This window comes from Falco naumanni, chromosome 4, assembly GCF_017639655.2.
Source record: "Falco naumanni isolate bFalNau1 chromosome 4, bFalNau1.pat, whole genome shotgun sequence".
NCBI classification, from domain to species: Eukaryota; Metazoa; Chordata; class Aves; order Falconiformes; family Falconidae; genus Falco; species Falco naumanni.
The window spans coordinates 41,772,660-41,786,513 of NC_054057.1; the positions used below are offsets into that span (position 1 = coordinate 41,772,660).

Below are 13,854 nucleotides of genomic sequence, written 5' to 3' on the forward strand. Positions count from 1 at the left end.
ACACATGAGGTGTTCCTTCATGTCCAGCTCCCTCATTTTAAAAGCCAGAAATGTCACCAGAACAACTAGCTTCTGCCTAAATCTGCAGGAGTCCCTGTTTCACCTCATGGAGGGTTTATGTGGGGAAAAAGCTTGAACCACAGGCAGCGTTTTGAGGTAGAACAGTGCTTTAGCAGAAGCCAAATATGACAAAGCAGGATGCAGCTTGCATAAAGCAGAAAGGGAAAAATGACATTCATTTTATCCAGAGTAGCCGATATCTTTATGGCCAGAGGACTGATAAAATATTCAAGTCTGTGGGCTGATTCAACTTGATTTGGAGAGTATCATAATCCTAAAGCTGTCCTTTAACTATCAGTTTATTGTCGGATCTTAGGGGAGTGTCTTGCCTTTTTAATTTTTTATGGAGATGAAAACAGCTGAGGATACTAAGTGGAATAAAGCATCTTTCAGGTAGGAGGAGTCTCATTTCCTGACATGGTTCTCTTCCAAGTGGAGTAGGTGCTCCTCTGTGCAGAGCTCATTTCAGTGGGTCTCGTGCTGACTCCACGTTTTTTCTTAGGATGTCTGACACTTTTTGATGCAATTCTCTGTCTCTTGCAAGATTTTTCAGTACAATCTCCTGCCTCACTTTTTTATTCTCATCTTTGGTTCTTTCCCACCTCTTAATCTAACTCTGCATTCTCGGTACTTTGCTCTCTTGCACTCCCTTAAGCCCCAAATTACACACTGAAATGACCGCTTTCAGTGTCACTCAAAATAACCCTCAATTTGAAAAAAGTTCCACTTGATTTTTCTTCTGTGTGTGGGTTCTGGTTAATACAGCTATCTGGAGGTAGATTTTCCTGTTATTGACTGAATTTTGCCCATGGGAGTTAGCATGCTGAATTCTGAATCTCTTGGAAACTTTTTGTTTATTTAGACGCTTTGGTCAAACAAACTACTGGTCTCTTCAGTGGAAAACTTGTCCCAGATGATTCTTTTAAAGCAGCAAAAGGACTTTAAAAGCAAGCCTCAAGACATTACTCTTAATTACATCCATTTAACTCAGCAGATATTTTTTCCCAATTAGTGAATACAGATGCCTGTTGTCTCTGTTGTCTCTCTGGGAAGATAGTGTTTAGGGATATTAATTAAACTCTTCCCATGCAGTTTTGCATTTTTTCCCTTGGCATAGTTATTAAAAAAAAAAATCATTTTATTAATTGCTAATATTAGTTTGAAAGAGAGTTTATTGACTGCTTGGGTGGCACAGTTTTTGCTCAGGTACCCACTAGCTGTTAGTAATAAATATAATTTGAGCCTGTCTAGCTTTGGACTGCTGTTTTTATTACTAGATCTTTCTTTTTTTCAGTTTCAATGAGAGTTGTTTTGTTTTGGGAGGTAGCAAATGATACTGTAACCTGATTGTCACATCAGCAACGGTGGGTGTCCTTTTATCTAAGCTTTTCGGCTTAAAGCTTTTCAGCCCTGCCTCACCTGCAGGCGTGTCAGGATCACACCACAAACACGCACCCCTGTTTGCATTCCCAAAATGACGTGCCTCTCACAGACACATGGGTGTTTTCACAGTGGCCTGTTTCCAGAAGGAATCCCATTCCTAGAGAGATGAATCTGGCAGTCAAGGTTACAAATGGAGTGTGACTGAAAATCACTCACTCTGTAGAACAGAAACCGTGCACAGCTGCAGTGTCACTGGATGAAATCACCTCCAGTGCTCACTGGCCTGCAGGCTGAGGGCCCCCCCCAGCCACAGCCCCTCAAGCGTGGTGTGGGCTGGGGACAGGGCAGGGGGTGCTCGGAGCACCGCAGGTGCCGTTCCTGCCCAAGGAGCAAAGAGGCAGTGGGCACCTCACTAAGCGGTAACCTCTCGCCACCCCCCACCTTGTCACCAGTGAGCACAAGCAACAGGTCTCCTCAGCAGCCCCACAAGGGAAGCACGGGAGGGCGAGAGAGGAGGCATGAGCACAGCCTTGTTTCTGTGCTGCACGGTGCCCTGCAGCTGTGCACATGCACGCTTGCACCCCCCCACACTCACCTGCTTCCTCCAGCTGCTGTCAAGTGTTCTCTCAGTGCAGGACCTAGAGTAGTGAGAGATGAAGACGATACAAAAACAAGAGCACTCTGTTACTGCAGAAGGTGACACACAGCCATGTCACTCTGTTTTACTCTGTACCTTCCGCAGCACTGATGTGCATCCTGCTACCAGGATCTGACAGATCTCCACCCTGTGCTTTGTCCTTCTCGCCTGAGGTACAGGTGAGCATGTCAGTGAAACGTGTTCAGGGCTTGACTTGGCCTGTGGGATTCTGCCTAGAGGGAACCAGATATGACAAGGAGCCTGGTGGGAGCTGACAGTCTTTTAAAAAAGATCTAACATCTAAAGTTTTAGCTAGGGATGTAAATTTTCCTTAGTGAAGGGCTTTGGTATGTAAAGTTGTTTGACACATATGACCACCTTTGGCTGTGTTATCCTACACAGCAGTGACCTTAAGGGCTAGAGCAATGAGAAGCACTCGGCGTATCCTTAAACACTTGCTGACAGCAGTGGCCAGTGGTGAGTTCTGCAGCCATCTCCATCTACACTCAGTGGTAATGGTGATGGCTGACCCCTCTTGGAGACTAACCCTAGCAATTACAGCATTTATCCATGAAGTGAGAGATGCAGCGCTCAGCCTGGGAGGCACGTGAAGTCTCATTACCCAGGACAGCACCCCAACTAAAGGTATGCACATTAAGCTCCCCCAACCCCTTTCTCCATAAGCTGCCCCCCACTCAGTTGCAGAAAAGATGCAAGATTCTTCAGCTGCAAAAGAATGAGTGAGCATGGCATGGGACTAATCAGGGGCAACTGTAAAAGATCTGTGCCAAAGGGCTGAGGACCGTGTTGGGTCTTGGATTCTGGTCTAGAGGTGACATTTTAACTTGTACAAGTAGGAAGCAGTTTCAGGTTGTGGCTCTGACTCAAATATACACTTAAGCCAGGGTTGCTGGACTCCCAAAATCAGTAAGACATGAATTTTCAGGCATACGCTGCTATTTTACTAGCAACAGTCTAGGCATAAAATACCCTTGCCTCATATGTCATGTCATTTTTCATCAGCCTCATCCTCAGGAATCCAGTACTCTAATACATAGATATAGGTATTCATGTGCTTGGGAACACTTGCTTGGGAATTTAATTCCTGGGGCTGATGTGGAAATGCTCTGCATCACTGTGTGCTGTTCCCTGACTTGCTAGGTGTCTTAGAGGAGTGATGACATGAAAAATATTAGTGCAGGATGCTGTATAGGAATAAGGAACACACAGGTACACACACACAGAGAAGCCAAACTTTTCTCTCTGCTGCACAGCATGAAACCCTGAGCAAGACACCAATGAAATCAGATGAACCCTTCACTGCAGAAGCAGTGAAGTGCTGTGTGGAGGCTAGTCTACCTGCAGTCTATTCTAATGGTTCAGCAGAGTCACCTTGTGCTTCGGGAACTAAATGATGTATGGAGTTTTTATTTGTCTGGTTTATGTCTTTTCTCCAGCCACTGCCTAGTGCAGAATGAAAATATGTCAGCTTTTCTATTTCTAAGATAGTGTATACACAAAACTAAGGTTTATAGACACAGTAGTTTTAGTAAAATGAGCAATAGTACTTTGGCTTTGAGAAGGGCTCTGAGCCCTGTGGTTTTGCTCCTTCTTTCTCCATGCAGTGGATATTAACGGTTGTACAGCATGTAGAGAGCTCAGCTGAAGTACAACAAATGAATGTCAAAGGCTATACATTAGTGGAAAAAAATGAGTAAAACCACACTCAGAGAAACAGTACTCCTCACCATATCTACCAATACTTGGGTATTTTCCTGAAAACTGTTGTGGAATGATTACAATTTTTAAATTGACAGCAGTACATTTGATCCAAATAAAGATGTCTTTCATTTTCCATGAAGTTATAATCAGCAGCCCAAAATATAAATAAAAGGCAAACCTTTTTAATTAGGTTTAAAAATATGAATGCCTGCATGGGTTGATAGCATTAGTGGGTTTTTTCCTTGCTGATTATATGCAGGATGCCAGCCTGTTGTGCTGTTTATTATCAGTAAAAGCATTTCAGATGTTTTGGAATCAATTTTCTATATTTGATTTATCTTTGACATCAGCACTAAACCCACTGCAAATATTTCAAATATTGAAATGAGTATAAGCAAACATTTAACAGTGGCATGTAAATACCAATAAAAACTTACAGGTAAAGATCCAAAATGCAGATGTCTTTTTACACATTTTACTCAAAAACTCCAAAGTGTGGAGGAAAAACAAGGGGAGTGATATTTAAATACACTGAAAAGCATCATTCTTCATTAACCATCCCACTGACCTGAGTGACCAAATGAAGAGTATCCTGGAAAAGCTGGAACCAATAGTGGCTATTTCTATGGCAAAGCTTTAGTTCCCTCCTACTGACATCAAATGAAATATGGAAACTGTTAAGAGTCATCAGTTACTGAAGTGCCCAAAACAGGGTGTTTCTAGCTGACTGGCACCTCCTGGGGAAGCAAAGGGATGCACAGCTGCAGAGAGAGAGGAAAGCTTAATGATATGCCCAGCCACTATATTGAAACTTGTGAATACCCAAATCAACTTGGACACTGTGCTATTTCCTGCTTTCTGCCTTTAAGCAGATGATACATCCTTGTAACCTGCCAGAAGGCTTCCCCTCTGCCTCTACACAACAGCCAGTCCCATCATAGCCCACCACTTTAAAAAAAAAAACCACAACCAAACAGCAAAAACATAACCAAAAAAGGCTCAGCTAATTCATTACAGCACTTGAAAGATTTATGAAAAAATCTTTAACACAGTGATTAGCCAAAGGGCTGGGGGAGAGTATGCTGGTAGATTTGAGATGAGAATTATTGGATGACATTAGCATGGCATTCTTGAAAATAAAGAGCAGATTAAACATCTGTGTCAGAGCAGCATTACAGCCTAAATGGAACTAATACCGTGAAATACTGTTCATAAATATAAGTGCTGCTTTAGCTGTTGCTTTTTTTTTTTTTTTTTTTTTTCCTTTAGGGGGTTATGTAATGCAATACACAACTTTACTCAGAATGATAATTTGTGTCACGCTTATATATGACTTTGGCAGAGACACAATCCATTACAGGAATTGCCGGCAACCAGTAAAGATCCCTGCACTGAAAAACATGTAATTGCACTGAAAGGGAAAGCAGAAATCCAGCTCACACAGGGAATTTTCTGGTCTGATGCCTGCCCACACAGACACTGATGAGGGAGCAGGTTGCTGTGGAGATGAATGCATCTTCACAATGGCAGCCAGTTTGTGAATTGTTCGCTGGGAGCCCGGCCGAAGAAGCAGCTGACAGCTGGTCATTGGCGTGGGCAAAGGCAGGAGGCTGGGCTTTGGGAGGAGGGGACATGTGCCACCAGCTCACCTTCCTCAAGAATACAGTACCACTGAGGCCATTAGCCTCCTCTGCTCTTGTCACAACAGAGACAGAAACCCAGAAGGCATAGAATCTGCTCTTCCCACACACTGTCATTTCTAGTGGTGGTGGCTTTACTGGCGGAAATGAAGTGCTCCGCACTTCATCACTGGCATCAAAAACCCAGTGATAAATGGACATGCAAACTCCAGTTCCTGTTGCTAACAGTCAGGATTGACCTTGGCAAGACTTGGATCCCTGAAGTGTTTTTCCAGTATCAACCTTATCGGCATAGCAGTGGAAAAAGAGAACAGGAAGCAGAGCACAAAGAAAGCACAAAAAAATGTGGCTTTTCTACTAGACAGAGATGGAGGTGAATTTTCTGCCTGCTCACAGTTCCTTTTCTCTAACTCCTGTGTCAGTGCTAACTAGCACAGAAATGTTCTGTTTGACAAAACTCCCAACATGAGGGTGCCTGTACCCTTGGCCTTCTTAGTAGGGCTGAGTGGACAATGACACAAGCAAAGCCAAAATTACAAGTTGTTTCTGCACCTGAAGTACTTCAAAACCTCCAGAAAACACTTCAAACTGTACCCATAAAAGAAACCACTCATTTATTTTGGAAGTCCTTATTCTTAAACACCAATTGTAATGAGGGCCCTGTAACTCCTCTTAAGAAACGCTCAAACTGTGTCTCTATGTACAGCTATTGCACAAGCGACCTCCTAAAATCAAGCCAGCACAGCCTCAGCCTGGTAATATCACCAATACTCTGCATCACACAACCAGCTAGCTCATGTCTGTCTGAAGTGACACGTGGGCAGAGGAAACTCCCATCTGCTCACCTGTAACTGTGGGGCAGTAGTAACCAAGTCCTTTATAGGTGTAAGATTTCTACCACAAAGCCTGAGCTTACCAGTGCTCAAGTTTACATTCTCTCCTCTGCTTTTATGGGGACAACCCTACAAACTTCAAAGTACAACCTCATTTCTGGGGGGCTAAGAAGAGCTCCCAGGCTTTAAAAGTTCTATTTTCCTTGCAGGAGGTAAGTCAGTCAAAGTGGGAGTACAGACATGTAAATGCACACAAAAGAAATGTGGGTAGAAATACCAGGAAAAAAAACGTGCCTGATTCACTGTCAGACTCAAAAATCCAAGTGTAATTTGAACAGCAACAGCAAATCTGATCATTCTTCATTTCCATCCTTGCAGACATACCAGAAAGTAATGAGATCTCCATACAGGACAACAACCCTGGGAGTAATCCTGAAGTACTGGCTACAAACACAGCCAGGATTTCAAGACCCATTGGCAACGCCTTTTGTTGTTAACTCAAGCAAGTCTGTTTCCAAACATTGTAATCCAAGGGTTAGCCTTTTATCTCAACACAAAAAAGAGAGCTAGTCTTTCCTTGTAAGATCGTCCTAGTATGGAGCAGTGATAGTCACTTTATTTCCACCGCTCTTGAAATTCAAAATTCAATGTTGCCAATTTAATTATGTCAAAAATGCTAATGGAGTCCAAGATAGGCTAGTTAATACTTGAATGGGGATCCATATTGCAGCCCTGGGTATTGCAGAAGTTGTTTCTAAGCAGTGGGCAATAATCAGACTACAAAAACTAAACAGAGACACGGACTTCTAATACTCCAGGACTGCTGCACTGATAACAAATGGGAATTAAAAAAAGTAATCCTCTTTCTCATTTCAATAAAATTGGAAGAAGTGTGATAATGCATCTGGCATATAGATTAATAAGAATTAGGGCAAAGAAATTGATGGATTAATTTATGGACTTACAGATAGCTAAATAAATTTCTAAATTAGTTAGTTTACCACGTAGTAGAATCTCTTACCTTAGTTAAATGGAACACAAGGGAAGAAATTTATCTGGGAGGAATTCAGTGTAAGCTCTTGAACTCTGTAAAAGCCCCTGTGAAAAAAAAAAAAAAACAAAACAAACAAACAAAAAATCAGAAAAGGTAAAATGAACTTCTAAGTCTACTTACTTAAAATATATTAATACAAATTATACCTACTTTGTTACATATTATAATCAAATCCTTTCATCTTTTGACAGAGGCCAGCCATCATAACAGAAATCTTTTTTTTTTCTGTCTATATGAATGAAGCAGTATTGCACTTATATTCTTCTGTCCATTTAATTTCTGACTCTTTGTTCCTTTTCACACTAAGCCTGCCAAAAATTGTATGCATTAGTCTTTTTTTAAAAAAATCCTATATTAAATATATGAGATATAAAATTCCATTTCTTTGGGTCTTACTTGTGCTAGTTACCTGTGAAAGGAATGCAGCAAAATACCCTCTAATAAGATTTTGTGGACTCCTAGCCTGGCATTATTTGGCTTTCTGATGGAAACCTTTGGGGTATATCTCAAACTATTTCTTCAAAAACACCCAGCGGCATACCAGGCCAAATTCATATTTGCAATAGGCTCATACCATGGATGAATGTGACCAGCAGTTATGCTGCCTATTTCAGATGAGATGTGGTGATCCACACAGCCAAGGCTCTGGACAAGTAACTTGACAAGAAAAAAAATCAATAAAATTCTCTTTAGAAATTATCATCCTGAACTAATATAGAGTCATAATACCAAGTGTCTAGTAAAACTGTCCTTGTGAGTATCCATATCTTTTGTCCCTGGTAATTCCAAACATAATTATTTTGTTTTATAGAACATGAACCCAATTGTATCTTTGACTAAGCCTGGAAAGAAACATTGCTGGCCCTTGACGGTCGATATGACTGTTTTCCTCCCTATACATCACCTGCAGTAATACAGGTTGCATAAGGCTAAATGTTGATGTCAGAGATCTGGGCAGGCAGATTTTTCTCATTCTCTGCCTTGAATAATACCTGTGCATTTTGATGGCCCTCAGTGGATTTGCTCGCATCTAACACTCATCCAGGAACTAGGCTGCAGGAAACAATTTGCTGATGAGGTGTGAGCAAGGGTACAATCCAGCTCACTCACTTTTACTGCCTTGGCAAATTGTGCTGCCTGGAGAAAAGGGATTACTACAAGCCCATCCTACTTAACTATATATATTAATACATCGATGAGCTAAACAGGAACCAAATCTATTGAATAAGAAGAGGTAATTTTTTTATACAAGACCTTATCATGACCCAGCCTTACATAAAACAATAAAAGTGACAGGAAAAACATTATACACTGTTAATAAGGTTTTCAGGCAAGCAGAAGAAACTGGAACGTTCTGATGATCTGATACATGAAATCCACCACTTGCATCTATGAAGTCTAATAAATGTGCGGAACTATAATTTACCCTTTTTCCTCTGTTCACTTTTATGTTAAAGAGACGTTTCAGGCTGAGCATTTAATGGTAGTTACATATTGCAGCTCTCAGGTGGCTAAAAATCATGGGGCTTTTAGTGTCAAGTCTTTTAAAACTGCCAGGTTTGCTGTAACTAGCCTGAAATAAAAGGCCTATTACTTAGCTGAACAATATGAGGCCCAGAAGATACCATGAGCTGAGTACCCCATATCCCCATACATACTGCCCAATAGGTGCTAAGCTCTTTACAGTGTTGGGTTTATTGGCAGGTAACAAGTAAAATACATGCGTATCAATGTAGAATTTGGTCTTGGTGTAAAACAAAAGTTGTGATCTAGTCTTCTCCTTCCAATACAAAACAGCATGAGAGGGACACAATTGCAATGTAAATGTACTGCATATTTTCCCCCCCACACCCCTCTCGGCTCTACTGCAATGCATTGTTCTAGCCACAGTCATTAGTGGACACAAACACTCCCAATCCTTCTCGCTATTACCACTAGCTGTGATTAAGCTCGAGGTGTAGCAGGCCTTTCTGTGATTGCTACAGATTGTTCATCTCAGGAAACACGGCTGTTCTTTCAAGGTTATGTTATGGTTACTGTGATGGAGCTATTGCAGACATACTGATGACTTGTAGTTATTCTTCCTACCATAGGCCTTCAGTCATTTCAGTTCCCCCCAAACAAAATCAAAACATCAGCTTGTCCAGAAAAGACAGAATTTGTAATTGCTATCATAGAAATGCCCCTAATTCCTATTATTTTATGGAACAATTTTGAAAAACTCTTGCTGAATCTCAAGAGTGAAAAAAAACCCACAACCTCAAGAGCTTTCAGTTTTGAGTCAAGTTCATACCCAATGAAACCAAAGAACAAGTATGCAAATACTTCTGTCAGTGATTTGTGCTGTGTCTGCTTGTTCTTATCACCACATCAAGTCTGAAACCACAAGGTACCAATAAACCAACTGATGTACCTCCTATGTATCCGTGGCCAATGTACAAGCGCTGACCCCTCAAGTGAGCCCAGTTATTAGTCTGTCCAAAATCTGTAATGGTTACCACTAAACCATATTTTCCACTTAGGTATCCCATCTTAACGTGAAATTTTCTTTTTGATAAGTAAAGGATACAGTGCACTTTGAAGGCATTTCACACCTTGGGAGTATGGTGATAGAGACCATCAATGCAGCTCCCTCTGAACCAGTATGTCCATCGTGTGGAACAGTGTCTCATAGAGAAACGACACTCTCAAAGCTGTACAGCTCCATCACATTCTGTCGCCAGTGAGAAAGCTTCCCCGTGGTGGAGCAATTGTGCCTCAGCAATTCCATGTACTGTTCCCAGCATCACCATAAATGTACAGATTTCCAATCGCAGTTGGAAAGCAGAGCTCTTGCATAAGGAACGCCAGGCAACACTAGAGCCCATACCAAATTCGGAGGGCCTGCCATGGCACGCATACTCACGTTACACTTAGACCTGAGGGCAGACCAAACTCGGGGCAGAAGCCAAACCACCACAGCACTCTTCACCTCAGGCATGTGCAAATTCTGTACTTCACGTGCAAAAAAGCCCAGCCCAGAGTGTCTTGCTAAGGGAAGTGTCTTTTCGGTTTTGTGCTTATGGAAGAATTAGTACAATGGAACAAAATAATTTCAGACAAAAATTTCGATATAAATACAGTATCAAAGTTACTATTTTGTTAATTTTCTTCTTATCACTGGTTCATACCATAAGAAACTAAATTGGCATAAAAAAATCCACATCAGATGCAAGACAGGTCTTGTGCTCTCTTGACTGCTAGTTGGTGGCATGCCTCAGCCAGCAAAAAGGAATTTTACAGTAATCTTTGTCAACATCATATCTTAACCATGCAAGTGCAATTAATTACAACTTACAAAAGAAATCTTGTCCCTTGTATTTTTATTTTTAAGCTTTTTTATTATTTTGTTTGAGCTTACTGTGTTTTTCCAATTTTTTTTTTTTTTTTTTTTTAGTTTTTTAGTTTTAAGGGTATAAATAACACTGTATATGATACAGGGAAGCAGTGGGAAGTGGGATGGAAGCAGTTATTGATTTACTAATGACGTATAATTACCCAGCAAATGCATAGTTATCCTGAACTACACATTCAGGATACAGTATCAGCATTCAAACAGATAAACACCACCACCAGACATGCAAAAAATGTTAATGAACACCAAATTTCTAACACCCTTCTATAGCTAATCCCCAAGGTGTGAGCCCCTCCCTTTTGCACCCAGTACTGTCCATGCTTCTTTTCAAGATGACACCTTTTTGTCTGGACAATCCCTTCATGTGAACGGGTTAGTGTTTAATCAGGGTAAGGGAGCCTCAGGCAAACTTTGTCATTGTTAGTTTTCTGCTTGTATTATCAGTTTTAGGGCAAACATCCTCTCAGAACAGACAATTTTTGATATTCTATTCACATACAGGGTTTACATTCAAATACCTACCAGATCATCTGTTGTCGTCTCAGCCGTGTTATCAAAAGGAGGCAGTGCAGACTTTTTGACAATCATATACATTATTATTATTGTTGTTATTAATATTACTTGGCCTGCTGTATTTACTTTTTTATTTCTTGTTACTTGTTACCCTGAGCACCAAAATACCTTTAAAGTGTTAGAACTGAGCCCCTAAAACTATGTGAATTTTGCTTGAAACCAAACATTTTTAAGTGACAAGAAAGGTATGCTAGGCACCAAGATCACAAGAAGTTGTCCCAGGTGACATTGGAAGTCAGTGGTAAAATCAGAAAATGGACCATAGTCCCTAAATCCCATTCTAAGAGGCCCGTAATGCAGTAATGCTTTTCCCCTTCACACTCCTGCGCTACGAATGTAATGGTTTTCGCTTTCATAAATTTATTAAACCTTTTTTTTTTTTTTTCCCCAGCCAAATAGGATGGTGCAATTAATTTTATATTTGGTTGGAAAAATAATCACTTCCTAAATTAGGCCTATAATGCATATTACATATTTCATACACCACACGTAACTATGGTTATGTACAGCAGGATCAGCCGCCATTATCTTCAGAAGAGCCAGGTACCAACCCCATGGGAGTATTATTAATTGCAACGTGTATGGCTATTGATTCAGCACAGGGAAAATAGAAGTCAACTGGCATGTGAAACTTCCTGATATAGGGAAGTTTAGCACTGTTGCTAGGTAACAGGTTATACCTCCAGCCAGAAGTTAAAGCTCGTAGAGCTGTAAAAGTCTTCGTTACCTTCTTTTGGCATTTCTCAGAATTGTCCTGGCAGTCTTGGTGCCATATTGCAAACCGATCCATTTCACAATGAAATCAAAGCTTGAGCCGGTCATTTAAAAAAATTAAATCAAAATTACTTCTAGCCTAAAAATTTTGGATATGTTGTTTATGTATGTTCTATATAAAGCTACCACTGCCAAAGCAAGGCAGTTAACTATATACATATAACAGAATGATGGTCGCCTTACTACCTTACATAGGATTTAGTATGTCTCCTTTATTTTTCCTCTTTCTTTTATGCTGTTTTTAGAATTCTGTATAAATATCAGGTCATTGTGAAATAGTGTACCACTCTTAACCTTCAATTTCGGAGAAAAATGGAGAACTCATGTCATGGCCACTATAAAATGGTGATTCATTGAAATTCAATCATATGCATGTTGTAACTGATTTTTTTATAGCTTTCTGTAGGCTTCTGCTAGAAGATTTATAGCGTATGCTATACTATTTTCCAGTCCTTCAATGTTCTAATGTTAAAAAGTTTCTGACCTTTAAAGAGCCAAATTTGAGGGGTTTATTGTCACTTTGTCATTCTATCTCATCATTGTTCCCATACTCATCACTATTCTTGTTCTGGAAATAGCCACATGAGTGTGAAAATTGTAGCCAAGGTTGTTTTCTTTCCAAATGTCCTTCACAAAAATATTTATAGCTCTTCCAGAATATCAGGGGATTTTCTTTGCACTATGGTGTTGTTCCTTTCTTCTCCCTCAGGTGCTCCATACCTTCATACCTCTTGATACATGCTGGGTTTCCAGAGAAGCCCAGAAATTGCAGTCACTTTTTGCACAGAAAGCAAAACCAGAGTGTGTGGGTAATGATCTGAAATGTGCACACATTTATCTCACGGAGCCTTGTTTATAGCCTGCCTAGATTAGACACTGCTGTTACATTCCAATTAATGTGATTGCTGATAGCACAGGTATAGCTTGGTATAAATGCCTGTTACATTTGATTGATGACTTAGCATGAAATTAAGAACTGTGTACATCTCAGAAGAAGAAAACAGCACTAAACAAATCAGTGTAATGATCTAGATGGCTGCCCCTCTGCTTTAGTAGCCTTGGGCAACAACCTGGAGTCGACAGACAGGTGTCAACAACATCACATCACATTCTCTCTATGAAAATGGTCCATCTGTAACAAGGGCAACCTCCTACAACTGAGTCATAGTGGCAAACTTCATAGGAGGAATACATTAGATATCACCTATGATCTCCAATTAAGGCTGCTGCTTTAGATACAAAGAAATGAATTTTTTTCAGTTTTAGTTATACTTTGGGGCAAACCAAAATTTTATAATGCCTTAATTACAGATTTTATACTCTCCTAAAAACAAAGAAGGGCTTGAATACAGCTTGAGGAAAATGGTTGCAAGAAATAGTGTGACCTCAATTGACCTGTGCATGGGTGAATGAAGTAGTACTCAGTTTTGATACAGTTGTAGCAACAAACTGTCTTTAACAGGCAATGGAAACCTTTCCAAAGGCAACATACGGTCTAGAGCCAGTCAGAGCTCGTGTTTTCTTTAGAATCAGTGACTCTGAGTCTGCATTAAAAAAAAAAGGTGAATCTTCAATGTGTCACATTACACATAAAACTTACCACTTCTCTACAGCTGTATATTTTCCAGCATTCTCCCATACAAGAAGTTTTGCTATTCATAAACCTGCCTTCCACTTTTGCAAAATAAAAAAATTTGAGGAGCCTTTTCTTCCTCTGTCCTCCTCCCATGAAATTATAAGAACAACATCTAAAATCCCTAGGAAGCTTTTAGATTTAAAGCAAA

At 40.3% G+C, this 13,854-nt stretch overlaps 1 long non-coding RNA gene across 1 annotated transcript in view; it reads right to left on the minus strand.

Annotated features, from left to right (window-relative positions):
• Positions 1-1,374: 1,374 nt before the first annotated feature.
• Positions 1,375-13,854, minus strand: part of LOC121087189 — a 44,747-nt gene continuing 32,267 nt past the window's right edge. Inside the window, exons 2-4 of the long non-coding RNA XR_005827539.1 lie at positions 7,297-7,373; positions 4,371-4,563; positions 1,375-2,081 (exon numbers count right to left, since the gene is read on the minus strand). This is a non-coding gene — a long non-coding RNA (uncharacterized LOC121087189). The remainder of the gene's footprint in view (positions 2,082-4,370; positions 4,564-7,296; positions 7,374-13,854) is intronic.